Here is an 18,662-nt window from a genome sequence, read left to right as displayed (position 1 = left end):
ACTACCCATAGATGCATAAAATGGACAACTTGTACACACTCGACCACGAAGGGACTCGAACCCTCAATCTTCTGATCCGAAGTCAGACGCCTTATCCATTAGGCCACACGGTCAACTGTTCACTTTACTGCAGCCCTATGTCTAAGCTGTGATGTTTGGGGTGTAATAAAAAGACCTAAGATAATAAAACATGTGATATATCATTAATCCATAGATGCATAAAAGTTACAATCATTAACCATACGAACAAATTGAGAAAAACATTTTTATATGCACATAATGATGTTTAGAGACTCAAGATAAACAAAAAATTTCATACATTAACTACCCATATATGCATAAGAAGGATAAACTGTACACATTTGACCACGAAGGTACTTGAACACTCAAACTTCTGATCTCAGAGTCAGACGCCTTATCCTCAAAGCCAAGCAGCCAGCTCATGGCAAAATTGTAGTCCATGGAAGGTTTTGTATGAGTTATACCAATGTAAAAAAATATTTACATTCTTTGCCAAAAAGTTTGGTATAAAATGTATTATGGATAACTAACCAAGATGCAAAATATAATCTTATTGATTAATTTTCTGAGAAAGTCATATTGTTTTTTCAGCAATGCCCACATCAAGTTCTTAAATAAAATTGAACTCTTCTGAGAAATAGAAATACTTTGCATTGGACAACACATGTTAGCGTATTCCAAATTTGCTAAAAGAAAAGGAATTAGCTCCACCTCTAAATCTTTTAAAATGTGTTTGTCACTCACCACTACACATCTGCATTTTTTATTTGAGAAGAAACATTTGTAAAAACAAGCACTTGGGTGACAAACTAAGATCCAATAAATTATTTTAATTATTGAATTTGAGAGAAAGTCAAATTGTTCAGTAAAGATCACCTCCAAAACTTAAAATGTTTAGAACACAAAATCGGGAAATTATTTTTTATGTGCAGGCTGCGATTTTTAGAGACCTAACATGACATGTGATACATCAACTACCCATAGATACATAAAATGGACAACTTGTACACACTCGACCACGAAGGGACTCGAACCCTCAATCTTCTGATCCGAAGTCAGACACCTTATCCATTAGGCCACGCGGTCAACTGCTCACTTACCTGCATGCCTATGTCCAAGCTGTTGTGATTGCTGTGTATTGTAGAGACCTAAGATGACCTAACATGTGATATGGCATTAATCCATAGATGCATAAAAGTTACAATCATTAACCCTACATCTAAATTGAGAAAAATATTTTTTTGTATGCACACAGTGATGTTTAGAGCCATAAGATAACATAACACTTAATACGTCAACTACCCATAGATGCATAAAATGGACAACTTGTACACACTCGACCACGAAGGGACTCGAACCCTCAATCTTCTGATCCGAAGTCAGACGCCTTATCCATTAGGCCACACGGTCAACTGTTCACTTTACTGCAGCCCTATGTCTAAGCTGTGATGTTTGGGGTGTAATAAAAAGACCTAAGATAATAAAACATGTGATATATCATTAATCCATAGATGCATAAAAGTTACAATCATTAACCATACGAACAAATTGAGAAAAACATTTTTATATGCACATAATGATGTTTAGAGACTCAAGATAAACAAAAAATTTCATACATTAACTACCCATATATGCATAAGAAGGATAAACTGTACACATTTGACCACGAAGGTACTTGAACACTCAAACTTCTGATCTCAGAGTCAGACGCCTTATCCTCAAAGCCAAGCAGCCAGCTCATGGCAAAATTGTAGTCCATGGAAGGTTTTGTATGAGTTATACCAATGTAAAAAAATATTTACATTCTTTGCCAAAAAGTTTGGTATAAAATGTATTATGGATAACTAACCAAGATGCAAAATATAATCTTATTGATTAATTTTCTGAGAAAGTCATATTGTTTTTTCAGCAATGCCCACATCAAGTTCTTAAATAAAATTGAACTCTTCTGAGAAATAGAAATACTTTGCATTGGACAACACATGTTAGCGTATTCCAAATTTGCTAAAAGAAAAGGAATTAGCTCCACCTCTAAATCTTTTAAAATGTGTTTGTCACTCACCACTACACATCTGCATTTTTTATTTGAGAAGAAACATTTGTAAAAACAAGCACTTGGGTGACAAACTAAGATCCAATAAATTATTTTAATTATTGAATTTGAGAGAAAGTCAAATTGTTCAGTAAAGATCACCTCCAAAACTTAAAATGTTTAGAACACAAAATCGGGAAATTATTTTTTATGTGCAGGCTGCGATTTTTAGAGACCTAACATGACATGTGATACATCAACTACCCATAGATACATAAAATGGACAACTTGTACACACTCGACCACGAAGGGACTCGAACCCTCAATCTTCTGATCCGAAGTCAGACGCCTTATCCATTAGGCCACGCGGTCAACTGCTCACTTACCTGCATGCCTATGTCCAAGCTGTTGTGATTGCTGTGTATTGTAGAGACCTAAGATGACCTAACATGTGATATGGCATTAATCCATAGATGCATAAAAGTTACAATCATTAACCCTACATCTAAATTGAGAAAAATATTTTTTTGTATGCACACAGTGATGTTTAGAGCCATAAGATAACATAACACTTAATACGTCAACTACCCATAGATGCATAAAATGGACAACTTGTACACACTCGACCACGAAGGGACTCGAACCCTCAATCTTCTGATCCGAAGTCAGACGCCTTATCCATTAGGCCACACGGTCAACTGTTCACTTTACTGCAGCCCTATGTCCAAGCTGTGATGTTTGGGGTGTAATAAAAAGACCTAAGATAATAAAACATGTGATATATCATTAATCCATAGATGCATAAAAGTTACAATCATTAACCATACGAACAAATTGAGAAAAACATTTTTATATGCACATAATGATGTTTAGAGACTCAAGATAAACAAAAAATTTCATACATTAACTACCCATATATGCATAAGAAGGATAAACTGTACACATTTGACCACGAAGGTACTTGAACACTCAAACTTCTGATCTCAGAGTCAGACGCCTTATCCTCAAAGCCAAGCAGCCAGCTCATGGCAAAAGTGTAGTCCATGGAAGGTTTTGTATGAGTTATACCAATGTAAAAAAATATTTACATTCTTTGCAAAAAAGTTTGGTATAAAATGTAACTAACCAAGATGCAAAATATAATCTTATTGATTAATTTTCTGAGAAAGTCATATTGTTTTTTCAGCAATGCCCACATCAAGTTCTTAAATAAAATTGAACTCTTCTGAGAAATAGAAATACTTTGCATCGGACAACACATGTTAGTGTATTCCAAATTTGCTAAAAGAAAAGGAATTAGCTCCACCTCTAAATATTTTAAAATGTGTTTGTCACTCACCACTACACATCTGCATTTTTTATTTGAGAAGAAACATTTGTAAAAACAAGCACTTGGGTGACAAACTAAGATCCAATAAATCATTTTAATTATTGAATTTGAGAGAAAGTCAAATTGTTCAGTAAAGATCACCTCCAAAACTTAAAATGTTTAGAACACAAAATCGGGAAATTATTTTTTATGTGCAGGCTGCGATTTTTAGAGACCTAACATGACATGTGATACATCAACTACCCATAGATACATAAAAGGGACAACTTGTACACACTCGACCACGAAGGGACTCGAACCCTCAATCTTCTGATCCGAAGTCAGACGCCTTATCCATTAGGCCACGCGGTCAACTGCTCACTTACCTGCATGCCTATGTCCAAGCTGTTGTAATTGCTGTGTATTGTAGAGACCTAAGATGACCTAACGTGATATGGCATTAATCCATAGATGCATAAAAGTTACAATCATTAACCCTACAACTAAATTGAGAAAAATATTTTTTTGTATGCACACAGTGATGTTTAGAGCCATAAGATAACATAACACTTAATACGTCAACTAACCATAGATGCATAAAATGGACAACTTGTACACACTCGACCACGAAGGGACTCGAACCCTCAATCTTCTGATCCGAAGTCAGACGCCTTATCCATTAGGCCACACGGTCAACTGTTCACTTCACTGCAGCCCTATGTCCAAGCTGTGATGTTTGGGGTGTAATGTAAAGACCTAAGATAATAAAACATGTGATATATCATTAATCCATAGATGCATAAAAGTTACAATCATTAACCATACGAACAAATTGAGAAAAACATTTTTATATGCACATAATGATGTATAGAGACTCAAGATAAACAAAAAATTTCATACATTAACTACCCATATATGCATAAGAAGGATAAACTGTACACATTTGACCACGAAGGTACTTGAACACTCAAACTTCTGATCTCAGAGTCAGACGCCTTATCCTCAAAGCCAAGCAGCCAGCTCATGGCAAAATTGTAGTCCATGGAAGGTTTTGTATGAGTTATACCAATGTAAAAAAAATTTACATTCTTTGCAAAAAAGTTTGGTATAAAATGTATTATGGATAACTAACCAAGATGCAAAATATAATCTTATTGATTAATTTTCTGAGAAAGTCATATTGTTTTTTCAGCAATGCCCACATCAAGTTCTTAAATAAAATTGAACTCTTCTGAGAAATAGAAATACTTTGCATCGGACAACACATGTTAGTGTATTCCAAATTTGCTAAAAGAAAAGGAATTAGCTCCACCTCTAAATCTTTTAAAATGTGTTTGTCACTCACCACTACACATCTGCATTTTTTATTTGAGAAGAAACATTTGTAAAAACAAGCACTTGGGTGACAAACTAAGATCCAATAAATCATTTTAATTATTGAATCTGAGAGAAAGTCAAATTGTTCAGTAAAGATCACCTCCAAAACTTAAAATGTTTAGAACACAAAATCGGGAAATTATTTTTTATGTGCAGGCTGCGATTTTTAGAGACCTAACATGACATGTGATACATCAACTACCCATAGATACATAAAAGGGACAACTTGTACACACTCGACCACGAAGGGACTCGAACCCTCAATCTTCTGATCCGAAGTCAGACGCCTTATCCATTAGGCCACGCGGTCAACTGCTCACTTACCTGCATGCCTATGTCCAAGCTGTTGTGATTGCTGTGTATTGTAGAGACCTAAGATGACCTAACATGTGATATGGCATTAATCCATAGATGCATAAAAGTTACAATCATTAACCCTACATCTAAATTGAGAAAAATATTTTTTTGTATGCACACAGTGATGTTTAGAGCCATAAGATAACATAACACTTAATACGTCAACTACCCATAGATGCATAAAATGGACAACTTGTACACACTCGACCACGAAGGGACTCGAACCCTCAATCTTCTGATCCGAAGTCAGACGCCTTATCCATTAGGCCACACGGTCAACTGTTCACTTTACTGCAGCCCTATGTCCAAGCTGTGATGTTTGGGGTGTAATAAAAAGACCTAAGATAATAAAACATGTGATATATCATTAATCCATAGATGCATAAAAGTTACAATCATTAACCATACGAACAAATTGAGAAAAACATTTTTATATGCACATAATGATGTTTAGAGACTCAAGATAAACAAAAAATTTCATACATTAACTACCCATATATGCATAAGAAGGATAAACTGTACACATTTGACCACGAAGGTACTTGAACACTCAAACTTCTGATCTCAGAGTCAGACGCCTTATCCTCAAAGCCAAGCAGCCAGCTCATGGCAAAATTGTAGTCCATGGAAGGTTTTGTATGAGTTATACCAATGTAAAAAAAATTTACATTCTTTGCAAAAAAGTTTGGTATAAAATGTATTATGGATAACTAACCAAGATGCAAAATATAATCTTATTGATTAATTTTCTGAGAAAGTCATATTGTTTTTTCAGCAATGCCCACATCAAGTTCTTAAATAAAATTGAACTCTTCTGAGAAATAGAAATACTTTGCATCGGACAACACATGTTAGTGTATTCCAAATTTGCTAAAAGAAAAGGAATTAGCTCCACCTCTAAATCTTTTAAAATGTGTTTGTCACTCACCACTACACATCTGCATTTTTTATTTGAGAAGAAACATTTGTAAAAACAAGCACTTGGGTGACAAACTAAGATCCAATAAATCATTTTAATTATTGAATCTGAGAGAAAGTCAAATTGTTCAGTAAAGATCACCTCCAAAACTTAAAATGTTTAGAACACAAAATCGGGAAATTATTTTTTATGTGCAGGCTGCGATTTTTAGAGACCTAACATGACATGTGATACATCAACTACCCATAGATACATAAAAGGGACAACTTGTACACACTCGACCACGAAGGGACTCGAACCCTCAATCTTCTGATCCGAAGTCAGACGCCTTATCCATTAGGCCACGCGGTCAACTGCTCACTTACCTGCATGCCTATGTCCAAGCTGTTGTGATTGCTGTGTATTGTAGAGACCTAAGATGACCTAACATGTGATATGGCATTAATCCATAGATGCATAAAAGTTACAATCATTAACCCTACATCTAAATTGAGAAAAATATTTTTTTGTATGCACACAGTGATGTTTAGAGCCATAAGATAACATAACACTTAATACGTCAACTACCCATAGATGCATAAAATGGACAACTTGTACACACTCGACCACGAAGGGACTCGAACCCTCAATCTTCTGATCCGAAGTCAGACGCCTTATCCATTAGGCCACACGGTCAACTGTTCACTTTACTGCAGCCCTATGTCCAAGCTGTGATGTTTGGGGTGTAATAAAAAGACCTAAGATAATAAAACATGTGATATATCATTAATCCATAGATGCATAAAAGTTACAATCATTAACCATACGAACAAATTGAGAAAAACATTTTTATATGCACATAATGATGTTTAGAGACTCAAGATAAACAAAAAATTTCATACATTAACTACCCATATATGCATAAGAAGGATAAACTGTACACATTTGACCACGAAGGTACTTGAACACTCAAACTTCTGATCTCAGAGTCAGACGCCTTATCCTCAAAGCCAAGCAGCCAGCTCATGGCAAAATTGTAGTCCATGGAAGGTTTTGTATGAGTTATACCAATGTAAAAAAATATTTACATTCTTTGCCAAAAAGTTTGGTATAAAATGTATTATGGATAACTAACCAAGATGCAAAATATAATCTTATTGATTAATTTTCTGAGAAAGTCATATTGTTTTTTCAGCAATGCCCACATCAAGTTCTTAAATAAAATTGAACTCTTCTGAGAAATAGAAATACTTTGCATTGGACAACACATGTTAGTGTATTCCAAATTTGCTAAAAGAAAAGGAATTAGCTCCACCTCTAAATCTTTTAAAATGTGTTTGTCACTCACCACTACACATCTGCATTTTTTATTTGAGAAGAAACATTTGTAAAAACAAGCACTTGGGTGACAAACTAAGATCCAATAAATTATTTTAATTATTGAATTTGAGAGAAAGTCAAATTGTTCAGTAAAGATCACCTCCAAAACTTAAAATGTTTAGAACACAAAATCGGGAAATTATTTTTTATGTGCAGGCTGCGATTTTTAGAGACCTAACATGACATGTGATACATCAACTACCCATAGATACATAAAATGGACAACTTGTACACACTCGACCACGAAGGGACTCGAACCCTCAATCTTCTGATCCGAAGTCAGACGCCTTATCCATTAGGCCACGCGGTCAACTGCTCACTTACCTGCATGCCTATGTCCAAGCTGTTGTGATTGCTGTGTATTGTAGAGACCTAAGATGACCTAACATGTGATATGGCATTAATCCATAGATGCATAAAAGTTACAATCATTAACCCTACATCTAAATTGAGAAAAATATTTTTTTGTATGCACACAGTGATGTTTAGAGCCATAAGATAACATAACACTTAATACGTCAACTACCCATAGATGCATAAAATGGACAACTTGTACACACTCGACCACGAAGGGACTCGAACCCTCAATCTTCTGATCCGAAGTCAGACGCCTTATCCATTAGGCCACACGGTCAACTGTTCACTTTACTGCAGCCCTATGTCCAAGCTGTGATGTTTGGGGTGTAATAAAAAGACCTAAGATAATAAAACATGTGATATATCATTAATCCATAGATGCATAAAAGTTACAATCATTAACCATACGAACAAATTGAGAAAAACATTTTTATATGCACATAATGATGTTTAGAGACTCAAGATAAACAAAAAATTTCATACATTAACTACCCATATATGCATAAGAAGGATAAACTGTACACATTTGACCACGAAGGTACTTGAACACTCAAACTTCTGATCTCAGAGTCAGACGCCTTATCCTCAAAGCCAAGCAGCCAGCTCATGGCAAAAGTGTAGTCCATGGAAGGTTTTGTATGAGTTATACCAATGTAAAAAAATATTTACATTCTTTGCAAAAAAGTTTGGTATAAAATGTATTATGGATAACTAACCAAGATGCAAAATATAATCTTATTGATTAATTTTCTGAGAAAGTCATATTGTTTTTTCAGCAATGCCCACATCAAGTTCTTAAATAAAATTGAACTCTTCTGAGAAATAGAAATACTTTGCATCGGACAACACATGTTAGTGTATTCCAAATTTGCTAAAAGAAAAGGAATTAGCTCCACCTCTAAATATTTTAAAATGTGTTTGTCACTCACCACTACACATCTGCATTTTTTATTTGAGAAGAAACATTTGTAAAAACAAGCACTTGGGTGACAAACTAAGATCCAATAAATCATTTTAATTATTGAATTTGAGAGAAAGTCAAATTGTTCAGTAAAGATCACCTCCAAAACTTAAAATGTTTAGAACACAAAATCGGGAAATTATTTTTTATGTGCAGGCTGCGATTTTTAGAGACCTAACATGACATGTGATACATCAACTACCCATAGATACATAAAAGGGACAACTTGTACACACTCGACCACGAAGGGACTCGAACCCTCAATCTTCTGATCCGAAGTCAGACGCCTTATCCATTAGGCCACGCGGTCAACTGCTCACTTACCTGCATGCCTATGTCCAAGCTGTTGTGATTGCTGTGTATTGTAGAGACCTAAGATGACCTAACATGTGATATGGCATTAATCCATAGATGCATAAAAGTTACAATCATTAACCCTACATCTAAATTGAGAAAAATATTTTTTTGTATGCACACAGTGATGTTTAGAGCCATAAGATAACATAACACTTAATACGTCAACTACCCATAGATGCATAAAATGGACAACTTGTACACACTCGACCACGAAGGGACTCGAACCCTCAATCTTCTGATCCGAAGTCAGACGCCTTATCCATTAGGCCACACGGTCAACTGTTCACTTTACTGCAGCCCTATGTCCAAGCTGTGATGTTTGGGGTGTAATAAAAAGTCCTAAGATAATAAAACATGTGATATATCATTAATCCATAGATGCATAAAAGTTACAATCATTAACCATACGAACAAATTGAGAAAAACATTTTTATATGCACATAATGATGTTTAGAGACTCAAGATAAACAAAAAATTTCATACATTAACTACCCATATATGCATAAGAAGGATAAACTGTACACATTTGACCACGAAGGTACTTGAACACTCAAACTTCTGATCTCAGAGTCAGACGCCTTATCCTCAAAGCCAAGCAGCCAGCTCATGGCAAAATTGTAGTCCATGGAAGGTTTTGTATGAGTTATACCAATGTAAAAAAAATTTACATTCTTTGCAAAAAAGTTTGGTATAAAATGTATTATGGATAACTAACCAAGATGCAAAATATAATCTTATTGATTAATTTTCTGAGAAAGTCATATTGTTTTTTCAGCAATGCCCACATCAAGTTCTTAAATAAAATTGAACTCTTCTGAGAAATAGAAATACTTTGCATCGGACAACACATGTTAGTGTATTCCAAATTTGCTAAAAGAAAAGGAATTAGCTCCACCTCTAAATCTTTTAAAATGTGTTTGTCACTCACCACTACACATCTGCATTTTTTATTTGAGAAGAAACATTTGTAAAAACAAGCACTTGGGTGACAAACTAAGATCCAATAAATCATTTTAATTATTGAATCTGAGAGAAAGTCAAATTGTTCAGTAAAGATCACCTCCAAAACTTAAAATGTTTAGAACACAAAATCGGGAAATTATTTTTTATGTGCAGGCTGCGATTTTTAGAGACCTAACATGACATGTGATACATCAACTACCCATAGATACATAAAAGGGACAACTTGTACACACTCGACCACGAAGGGACTCGAACCCTCAATCTTCTGATCCGAAGTCAGACGCCTTATCCATTAGGCCACGCGGTCAACTGCTCACTCACCTGCATGCCTATGTCCAAGCTGTTGTGATTGCTGTGTATTGTAGAGACCTAAGATGACCTAACATGTGATATGGCATTAATCCATAGATGCATAAAAGTTACAATCATTAACCCTACATCTAAATTGAGAAAAATATTTTTTTGTATGCACACAGTGATGTTTAGAGCCATAAGATAACATAACACTTAATACGTCAACTACCCATAGATGCATAAAATGGACAACTTGTACACACTCGACCACGAAGGGACTCGAACCCTCAATCTTCTGATCCGAAGTCAGACGCCTTATCCATTAGGCCACACGGTCAACTGTTCACTTTACTGCAGCCCTATGTCCAAGCTGTGATGTTTGGGGTGTAATAAAAAGACCTAAGATAATAAAACATGTGATATATCATTAATCCATAGATGCATAAAAGTTACAATCATTAACCATACGAACAAATTGAGAAAAACATTTTTATATGCACATAATGATGTTTAGAGACTCAAGATAAACAAAAAATTTCATACATTAACTACCCATATATGCATAAGAAGGATAAACTGTACACATTTGACCACGAAGGTACTTGAACACTCAAACTTCTGATCTCAGAGTCAGACGCCTTATCCTCAAAGCCAAGCAGCCAGCTCATGGCAAAATTGTAGTCCATGGAAGGTTTTGTATGAGTTATACCAATGTAAAAAAATATTTACATTCTTTGCCAAAAAGTTTGGTATAAAATGTATTATGGATAACTAACCAAGATGCAAAATATAATCTTATTGATTAATTTTCTGAGAAAGTCATATTGTTTTTTCAGCAATGCCCACATCAAGTTCTTAAATAAAATTGAACTCTTCTGAGAAATAGAAATACTTTGCATTGGACAACACATGTTAGCGTATTCCAAATTTGCTAAAAGAAAAGGAATTAGCTCCACCTCTAAATCTTTTAAAATGTGTTTGTCACTCACCACTACACATCTGCATTTTTTATTTGAGAAGAAACATTTGTAAAAACAAGCACTTGGGTGACAAACTAAGATCCAATAAATTATTTTAATTATTGAATTTGAGAGAAAGTCAAATTGTTCAGTAAAGATCACCTCCAAAACTTAAAATGTTTAGAACACAAAATCGGGAAATTATTTTTTATGTGCAGGCTGCGATTTTTAGAGACCTAACATGACATGTGATACATCAACTACCCATAGATACATAAAATGGACAACTTGTACACACTCGACCACGAAGGGACTCGAACCCTCAATCTTCTGATCCGAAGTCAGACGCCTTATCCATTAGGCCACGCGGTCAACTGCTCACTTACCTGCATGCCTATGTCCAAGCTGTTGTGATTGCTGTGTATTGTAGAGACCTAAGATGACCTAACATGTGATATGGCATTAATCCATAGATGCATAAAAGTTACAATCATTAACCCTACATCTAAATTGAGAAAAATATTTTTTTGTATGCACACAGTGATGTTTAGAGCCATAAGATAACATAACACTTAATACGTCAACTACCCATAGATGCATAAAATGGACAACTTGTACACACTCGACCACGAAGGGACTCGAACCCTCAATCTTCTGATCCGAAGTCAGACGCCTTATCCATTAGGCCACACGGTCAACTGTTCACTTTACTGCAGCCCTATGTCCAAGCTGTGATGTTTGGGGTGTAATAAAAAGACCTAAGATAATAAAACATGTGATATATCATTAATCCATAGATGCATAAAAGTTACAATCATTAACCATACGAACAAATTGAGAAAAACATTTTTATATGCACATAATGATGTTTAGAGACTCAAGATAAACAAAAAATTTCATACATTAACTACCCATATATGCATAAGAAGGATAAACTGTACACATTTGACCACGAAGGTACTTGAACACTCAAACTTCTGATCTCAGAGTCAGACGCCTTATCCTCAAAGCCAAGCAGCCAGCTCATGGCAAAAGTGTAGTCCATGGAAGGTTTTGTATGAGTTATACCAATGTAAAAAAATATTTACATTCTTTGCAAAAAAGTTTGGTATAAAATGTATTATGGATAACTAACCAAGATGCAAAATATAATCTTATTGATTAATTTTCTGAGAAAGTCATATTGTTTTTTCAGCAATGCCCACATCAAGTTCTTAAATAAAATTGAACTCTTCTGAGAAATAGAAATACTTTGCATCGGACAACACATGTTAGTGTATTCCAAATTTGCTAAAAGAAAAGGAATTAGCTCCACCTCTAAATATTTTAAAATGTGTTTGTCACTCACCACTACACATCTGCATTTTTTATTTGAGAAGAAACATTTGGAAAAACAAGCACTTGGGTGACAAACTAAGATCCAATAAATCATTTTAATTATTGAATTTGAGAGAAAGTCAAATTGTTCAGTAAAGATCACCTCCAAAACTTAAAATGTTTAGAACACAAAATCGGGAAATTATTTTTTATGTGCAGGCTGCGATTTTTAGAGACCTAACATGACATGTGATACATCAACTACCCATAGATACATAAAAGGGACAACTTGTACACACTCGACCACGAAGGGACTCGAACCCTCAATCTTCTGATCCGAAGTCAGACGCCTTATCCATTAGGCCACGCGGTCAACTGCTCACTTACCTGCATGCCTATGTCCAAGCTGTTGTGATTGCTGTGTATTGTAGAGACCTAAGATGACCTAACATGTGATATGGCATTAATCCATAGATGCATAAAAGTTACAATCATTAACCCTACATCTAAATTGAGAAAAATATTTTTTTGTATGCACACAGTGATGTTTAGAGCCATAAGATAACATAACACTTAATACGTCAACTACCCATAGATGCATAAAATGGACAACTTGTACACACTCGACCACGAAGGGACTCGAACCCTCAATCTTCTGATCCGAAGTCAGACGCCTTATCCATTAGGCCACACGGTCAACTGTTCACTTTACTGCAGCCCTATGTCCAAGCTGTGATGTTTGGGGTGTAATAAAAAGACCTAAGATAATAAAACATGTGATATATCATTAATCCATAGATGCATAAAAGTTACAATCATTAACCATACGAACAAATTGAGAAAAACATTTTTATATGCACATAATGATGTTTAGAGACTCAAGATAAACAAAAAATTTCATACATTAACTACCCATATATGCATAAGAAGGATAAACTGTACACATTTGACCACGAAGGTACTTGAACACTCAAACTTCTGATCTCAGAGTCAGACGCCTTATCCTCAAAGCCAAGCAGCCAGCTCATGGCAAAATTGTAGTCCATGGAAGGTTTTGTATGAGTTATACCAATGTAAAAAAATATTTACATTCTTTGCCAAAAAGTTTGGTATAAAATGTATTATGGATAACTAACCAAGATGCAAAATATAATCTTATTGATTAATTTTCTGAGAAAGTCATATTGTTTTTTCAGCAATGCCCACATCAAGTTCTTAAATAAAATTGAACTCTTCTGAGAAATAGAAATACTTTGCATTGGACAACACATGTTAGCGTATTCCAAATTTGCTAAAAGAAAAGGAATTAGCTCCACCTCTAAATCTTTTAAAATGTGTTTGTCACTCACCACTACACATCTGCATTTTTTATTTGAGAAGAAACATTTGTAAAAACAAGCACTTGGGTGACAAACTAAGATCCAATAAATTATTTTAATTATTGAATTTGAGAGAAAGTCAAATTGTTCAGTAAAGATCACCTCCAAAACTTAAAATGTTTAGAACACAAAATCGGAAATTATTTTTTATGTGCAGGCTGCGATTTTTAGAGACCTAACATGACATGTGATACATCAACTACCCATAGATACATAAAATGGACAACTTGTACACACTCGACCACGAAGGGACTCGAACCCTCAATCTTCTGATCCGAAGTCAGACGCCTTATCCATTAGGCCACGCGGTCAACTGCTCACTTACCTGCATGCCTATGTCCAAGCTGTTGTGATTGCTGTGTATTGTAGAGACCTAAGATGACCTAACATGTGATATGGCATTAATCCATAGATGCATAAAAGTTACAATCATTAACCCTACATCTAAATTGAGAAAAATATTTTTTTGTATGCACACAGTGATGTTTAGAGCCATAAGATAACATAACACTTAATACGTCAACTACCCATAGATGCATAAAATGGACAACTTGTACACACTCGACCACGAAGGGACTCGAACCCTCAATCTTCTGATCCGAAGTCAGACGCCTTATCCATTAGGCCACACGGTCAACTGTTCACTTTACTGCAGCCCTATGTCCAAGCTGTGATGTTTGGGGTGTAATAAAAAGTCCTAAGATAATAAAACATGTGATATATCATTAATCCATAGATGCATAAAAGTTACAATCATTAACCATACGAACAAATTGAGAAAAACATTTTTATATGCACATAATGATGTTTAGAGACTCAAGATAAACAAAAAATTTCATACATTAACTACCCATATATGCATAAGAAGGATAAACTGTACACATTTGACCACGAAGGTACTTGAACACTCAAACTTCTGATCTCAGAGTCAGACGCCTTATCCTCAAAGCCAAGCACCCAGCTCATGACAAAATTGTAGTCCATGGAAGGATTGGTATGAGTTATACCAATGTAAAAAAATATTTACATTCTTTGCAAAAAAGTTTGGTATAAAATGTATTATGGATAACTAACCAAGATGCAAAATATAATCTTATTGATTAATTTTCTGAGAAAGTCATATTGTTTTTTCAGCAATGCCCACATCAAGTTCTTAAATAAAATTGAACTCTTCTGAGAAATAGAAATACTTTGCATCGGACAACACATGTTAATGTATTCCAAATTTACTAAAAGAAAAGGAATTAGCTCCACAACTAAATCTTTTAAAATGTGTTTGTCACTCACCACTACACATCTGCATTTTTTATTTGAGAAGAAACATTTGTAAAAACAAGCACTTGGGTGACAACCTAAGATCCAATAAATCATTTTAATTATTGATTTTGAGAGAAAGTCAAATTGTTCAGTAAAGATCACCTCCAAAACTTAAAATGTTTAGAACACAAAATAGGGAAATTATTTTTTATGTGCAGGCTGCGATTTTTAGAGACCTAACATGACATGTGATACATCAACTACCCATAGATACATAAAAGGGACAACTTTTACACACTCGACCACGAAGGGACTCGAACCCTCAATCTTCTGATCCGAAGTCATACGCCTTATCCATTAGGCCACGCGGTCAACTGCTCACTTACCTGCATGCCTATGTCCAAGCTGTTGTGATTGCTGTGTATTGTATAGACCTAAGATGACCTAACATGTGATATGGCATTAATCCATAGATGCATAAAAGTTACATTCATTAACCCTACATCTAAATTGAGAAAAATATTTTTTTGTATGCACACAGTGATGTTTAGAGCCATAAGATAACATAACACTTAATACGTCAACTACCCATAGATGCATAAAATGGACAACTTGTACACACTCGACCACGAAGGGACTCGAACCCTCAATCTTCTGATCCGAAGTCAGACGCCTTATCCATTAGGCCACGCGGTCAACTGCTCACTTACCTGCATGCCTATGTCCAAGCTGTTGTGATTGCTGTGTATTGTAGAGACCTAAGATGACCTAACATGTGATATGGCATTAATCCATAGATGCATAAAAGTTACAATCATTAACCCTACATCTAAATTGAGAAAAATATTTTTTTGTATGCACACAGTGATGTTTAGAGCCATAAGATAACATAACACTTAATACGTCAACTACCCATAGATGCATAAAATGGACAACTTGTACACACTCGACCACGAAGGGACTCGAACCCTCAATCTTCTGATCCGAAGTCAGACGCCTTATCCATTAGGCCACGCGGTCAACTGCTCCCTTTACTGCAGCCCTATGTCCAAGCTGTGATGTTTGCTGTGTAATGTAAAGACCTAAGATAATAAAACATGTGATATATCATAAATCCATAGATGCATAAAAGTTACAATCATTAACAATACGAATAAATTGAGAAAAACATTTTTATATGCACATAATGATGTTTAGAGACTCAAGATAACAAAAAATTTCATACATCAACTTCCCATATATGCATAAGAGGGATAAACTGTACACATTTGACCACGAAGGTACTTGAACACTCAAACTTCTGATCTCAGAGTCAGACGCCTTATCCTCAAAGCCAAGCACCCAGCTCATGACAAAATTGTAGTCCATGGAAGGATTGGTATGAGTTATACCAATGTAAAAAAATATTTACATTCTTTGCAAAAAAGTTTGGTATAAAATGTATTATGGATAACTAACCAAGATGCAAAATATAATCTTATTGATTAATTTTCTGAGAAAGTCATATTGTTTTTTCAGCAATGCCCACATCAAGTTCTTAAATAAAATTGAACTCTTCTGAGAAATAGAAATACTTTGCGTCAGACAACACATGTTAATGTATTCCAAATTTACTAAAAGAAAAGGAATTAGCTCCACAACTAAATCTTTTAAAATGTGTTTGTCACTCACCACTACACATCTGCATTTTTTATTTGAGAAGAAACATTTGGAAAAACAAGCACTTGGGTGACAACCTAAGATCCAATAAATCATTTTAATTATTGATTTTGAGAGAAAGTCAAATTGTTCAGTAAAGATCACCTCCAAAACTTAAAATGTTTAGAACACAAAATAGGGAAATTATTTTTTATGTGCAGGCTGCGATTTTTAGAGACCTAACATGACATGTGATACATCAAATACCCATAGATACATAAATTCCAAATTTGCTAAAAGAAAAGGAATTAGCTCCACCTCTAAATCTTTTAAAATGTGTTTGTCAATCACCACTACACATCTGCATTTTTTATTTGAGAAGAAACATTTGTAAAAACAAGCACTTGGGTGACAACCTAAGATCCAATAAATCATTTTAATTATTGAATTTGAGAGAAAGTCAAATTGTTCAGTAAAGATCACCTCCAAAACTTAAAATGTTTAGAACACAAAATCGGGAAATTATTTTTTATGTGCAGGCTGCGATTTTTAGAGACCTAACATGACATGTGATACATCAACCACCCATAGATACATAAAAGGGACAACTTGTACACACTCGACCACGAAGGGACTCGAACCCTCAATCTTCTGATCCGAAGTCAGACGCCTTATCCATTAGGCCACGCGGTCAACTGATCACTTACCTGCATGCCTATGTCCAAGCTGTTGTGATTGCTGTGTATTGTAGAGACCTAAGATGACCTAACATGTGATATGGCATTAATCCATAGATGCATAAAAGTTACAATCATTAACCCTACATCTAAATTGAGAAAAATATTTTTTTGTATGCACACAGTGATGTTTAGAGCCATAAGATAACATAACACTTAATACGTCAACTACCCATAGATGCATAAAATGGACAGCTTGTACACACTTGACCACGAAGGGACTCGAACCCTCAATCTTCTGATCCGAAGTCAGACGCCTTATCCATTAAGCCACGCGGTCAACTGCTCCCTTTAGTGCAGCCCTATGTCCAAGCTGTGATGTTTGCTGTGTAATGTAAAGACCTAAGATAATAAAACATGTGATATATCATAAATCCATAGATGCATAAAAGTTACAATCATTAACAATACGAATAAATTGAGAAAAACATTTTTATATGCACATAATGATGTTTAGAGACTCAAGATAACAAAAAATTTCATACATCAACTTCCCATATATGCATAAGAGGGATAAACTGTACACATTTGACCACGAAGGTACTTGAACACTCAAACTTCTGATCTCAGAGTCAGACGCCTTATCCTCAAAGCCAAGCACCCAGCTCATGACAAAATTGTAGTCCATGGAAGGATTGGTATGAGTTATACCAATGTAAAAAAATATTTACATTCTTTGCAAAAAAGTTTGGTATAAAATGTATTATGGATAACTAACCAAGATGCAAAATATAATCTTATTGATTAATTTTCTGAGAAAGTCATATTGTTTTTTCAGCAATGTGATACATCAACTACCCATAGATACATAAAAGGGACAACTTGTACACACTCGACCACGAAGGGACTCGAACCCTCAATCTTCTGATCCGAAGTCATACGCCTTATCCATTAGGCCACACGGTCAACTGCTCACTTACCTGCATGCCTATGTCCAAGCTGTTGTGATTGCTGTGTATTGTATAGACCTAAGATGACCTAACATGTGATATGGCATTAATCCATAGATGCATAAAAGTTACATTCATTAACCCTACATCTAAATTGAGAAAAATATTTTTTTGTATGC

The 18,662-nt window shown here is 34.9% G+C and overlaps 29 non-coding genes across 29 annotated transcripts; all 29 read right to left on the bottom strand.

Moving 5' to 3' along the window:
- Positions 1-40: 40 nt before the first annotated feature.
- Positions 41-113, bottom strand: TRNAR-UCG (transfer RNA arginine (anticodon UCG)). Its single transcript has one exon. It is a non-coding gene; the product is annotated as a tRNA-Arg (tRNA).
- Positions 114-1,034: 921 nt separating this feature from the next.
- TRNAR-UCG (transfer RNA arginine (anticodon UCG)) lies at positions 1,035-1,107 on the bottom strand. Its single transcript has one exon. It is a non-coding gene; the product is annotated as a tRNA-Arg (tRNA).
- Positions 1,108-1,358: 251 nt separating this feature from the next.
- TRNAR-UCG (transfer RNA arginine (anticodon UCG)) lies at positions 1,359-1,431 on the bottom strand. Its single transcript has one exon. It is a non-coding gene; the product is annotated as a tRNA-Arg (tRNA).
- A 921-nt stretch (positions 1,432-2,352) lies between these two features.
- On the bottom strand, positions 2,353-2,425 carry TRNAR-UCG (transfer RNA arginine (anticodon UCG)). The gene has a single exon. It is a non-coding gene; the product is annotated as a tRNA-Arg (tRNA).
- Positions 2,426-2,676: 251 nt separating this feature from the next.
- TRNAR-UCG (transfer RNA arginine (anticodon UCG)) lies at positions 2,677-2,749 on the bottom strand. Its single transcript has one exon. It is a non-coding gene; the product is annotated as a tRNA-Arg (tRNA).
- Positions 2,750-3,661: 912 nt separating this feature from the next.
- Positions 3,662-3,734, bottom strand: TRNAR-UCG (transfer RNA arginine (anticodon UCG)). Its single transcript has one exon. It is a non-coding gene; the product is annotated as a tRNA-Arg (tRNA).
- Positions 3,735-3,983: 249 nt separating this feature from the next.
- TRNAR-UCG (transfer RNA arginine (anticodon UCG)) lies at positions 3,984-4,056 on the bottom strand. The gene has a single exon. It is a non-coding gene; the product is annotated as a tRNA-Arg (tRNA).
- A 920-nt stretch (positions 4,057-4,976) lies between these two features.
- Positions 4,977-5,049, bottom strand: TRNAR-UCG (transfer RNA arginine (anticodon UCG)). Its single transcript has one exon. It is a non-coding gene; the product is annotated as a tRNA-Arg (tRNA).
- A 251-nt stretch (positions 5,050-5,300) lies between these two features.
- TRNAR-UCG (transfer RNA arginine (anticodon UCG)) lies at positions 5,301-5,373 on the bottom strand. The gene has a single exon. It is a non-coding gene; the product is annotated as a tRNA-Arg (tRNA).
- A 920-nt stretch (positions 5,374-6,293) lies between these two features.
- TRNAR-UCG (transfer RNA arginine (anticodon UCG)) lies at positions 6,294-6,366 on the bottom strand. Its single transcript has one exon. It is a non-coding gene; the product is annotated as a tRNA-Arg (tRNA).
- A 251-nt stretch (positions 6,367-6,617) lies between these two features.
- On the bottom strand, positions 6,618-6,690 carry TRNAR-UCG (transfer RNA arginine (anticodon UCG)). The gene has a single exon. It is a non-coding gene; the product is annotated as a tRNA-Arg (tRNA).
- A 921-nt stretch (positions 6,691-7,611) lies between these two features.
- Positions 7,612-7,684, bottom strand: TRNAR-UCG (transfer RNA arginine (anticodon UCG)). Its single transcript has one exon. It is a non-coding gene; the product is annotated as a tRNA-Arg (tRNA).
- Positions 7,685-7,935: 251 nt separating this feature from the next.
- Positions 7,936-8,008, bottom strand: TRNAR-UCG (transfer RNA arginine (anticodon UCG)). Its single transcript has one exon. It is a non-coding gene; the product is annotated as a tRNA-Arg (tRNA).
- A 921-nt stretch (positions 8,009-8,929) lies between these two features.
- Positions 8,930-9,002, bottom strand: TRNAR-UCG (transfer RNA arginine (anticodon UCG)). The gene has a single exon. It is a non-coding gene; the product is annotated as a tRNA-Arg (tRNA).
- A 251-nt stretch (positions 9,003-9,253) lies between these two features.
- On the bottom strand, positions 9,254-9,326 carry TRNAR-UCG (transfer RNA arginine (anticodon UCG)). Its single transcript has one exon. It is a non-coding gene; the product is annotated as a tRNA-Arg (tRNA).
- A 920-nt stretch (positions 9,327-10,246) lies between these two features.
- TRNAR-UCG (transfer RNA arginine (anticodon UCG)) lies at positions 10,247-10,319 on the bottom strand. The gene has a single exon. It is a non-coding gene; the product is annotated as a tRNA-Arg (tRNA).
- Positions 10,320-10,570: 251 nt separating this feature from the next.
- Positions 10,571-10,643, bottom strand: TRNAR-UCG (transfer RNA arginine (anticodon UCG)). The gene has a single exon. It is a non-coding gene; the product is annotated as a tRNA-Arg (tRNA).
- Positions 10,644-11,564: 921 nt separating this feature from the next.
- On the bottom strand, positions 11,565-11,637 carry TRNAR-UCG (transfer RNA arginine (anticodon UCG)). The gene has a single exon. It is a non-coding gene; the product is annotated as a tRNA-Arg (tRNA).
- A 251-nt stretch (positions 11,638-11,888) lies between these two features.
- TRNAR-UCG (transfer RNA arginine (anticodon UCG)) lies at positions 11,889-11,961 on the bottom strand. The gene has a single exon. It is a non-coding gene; the product is annotated as a tRNA-Arg (tRNA).
- A 921-nt stretch (positions 11,962-12,882) lies between these two features.
- TRNAR-UCG (transfer RNA arginine (anticodon UCG)) lies at positions 12,883-12,955 on the bottom strand. Its single transcript has one exon. It is a non-coding gene; the product is annotated as a tRNA-Arg (tRNA).
- A 251-nt stretch (positions 12,956-13,206) lies between these two features.
- On the bottom strand, positions 13,207-13,279 carry TRNAR-UCG (transfer RNA arginine (anticodon UCG)). The gene has a single exon. It is a non-coding gene; the product is annotated as a tRNA-Arg (tRNA).
- Positions 13,280-14,199: 920 nt separating this feature from the next.
- On the bottom strand, positions 14,200-14,272 carry TRNAR-UCG (transfer RNA arginine (anticodon UCG)). Its single transcript has one exon. It is a non-coding gene; the product is annotated as a tRNA-Arg (tRNA).
- Positions 14,273-14,523: 251 nt separating this feature from the next.
- TRNAR-UCG (transfer RNA arginine (anticodon UCG)) lies at positions 14,524-14,596 on the bottom strand. The gene has a single exon. It is a non-coding gene; the product is annotated as a tRNA-Arg (tRNA).
- A 921-nt stretch (positions 14,597-15,517) lies between these two features.
- TRNAR-UCG (transfer RNA arginine (anticodon UCG)) lies at positions 15,518-15,590 on the bottom strand. The gene has a single exon. It is a non-coding gene; the product is annotated as a tRNA-Arg (tRNA).
- Positions 15,591-15,841: 251 nt separating this feature from the next.
- TRNAR-UCG (transfer RNA arginine (anticodon UCG)) lies at positions 15,842-15,914 on the bottom strand. Its single transcript has one exon. It is a non-coding gene; the product is annotated as a tRNA-Arg (tRNA).
- Positions 15,915-16,165: 251 nt separating this feature from the next.
- TRNAR-UCG (transfer RNA arginine (anticodon UCG)) lies at positions 16,166-16,238 on the bottom strand. Its single transcript has one exon. It is a non-coding gene; the product is annotated as a tRNA-Arg (tRNA).
- A 1,238-nt stretch (positions 16,239-17,476) lies between these two features.
- TRNAR-UCG (transfer RNA arginine (anticodon UCG)) lies at positions 17,477-17,549 on the bottom strand. Its single transcript has one exon. It is a non-coding gene; the product is annotated as a tRNA-Arg (tRNA).
- A 251-nt stretch (positions 17,550-17,800) lies between these two features.
- TRNAR-UCG (transfer RNA arginine (anticodon UCG)) lies at positions 17,801-17,873 on the bottom strand. Its single transcript has one exon. It is a non-coding gene; the product is annotated as a tRNA-Arg (tRNA).
- Positions 17,874-18,426: 553 nt separating this feature from the next.
- TRNAR-UCG (transfer RNA arginine (anticodon UCG)) lies at positions 18,427-18,499 on the bottom strand. The gene has a single exon. It is a non-coding gene; the product is annotated as a tRNA-Arg (tRNA).
- Positions 18,500-18,662: the final 163 nt, after the last annotated feature.

This window comes from Crinia signifera, chromosome 9 (genome assembly GCF_055691185.1).
Source record: "Crinia signifera chromosome 9, ASM5569118v1, whole genome shotgun sequence".
NCBI lineage: Eukaryota > Metazoa > Chordata > Amphibia > Anura > Myobatrachidae > Crinia > Crinia signifera.
The sequence above is the reverse complement of the archived record's forward strand: the minus strand, read 5'-3'. Positions and strand labels throughout refer to the sequence as shown.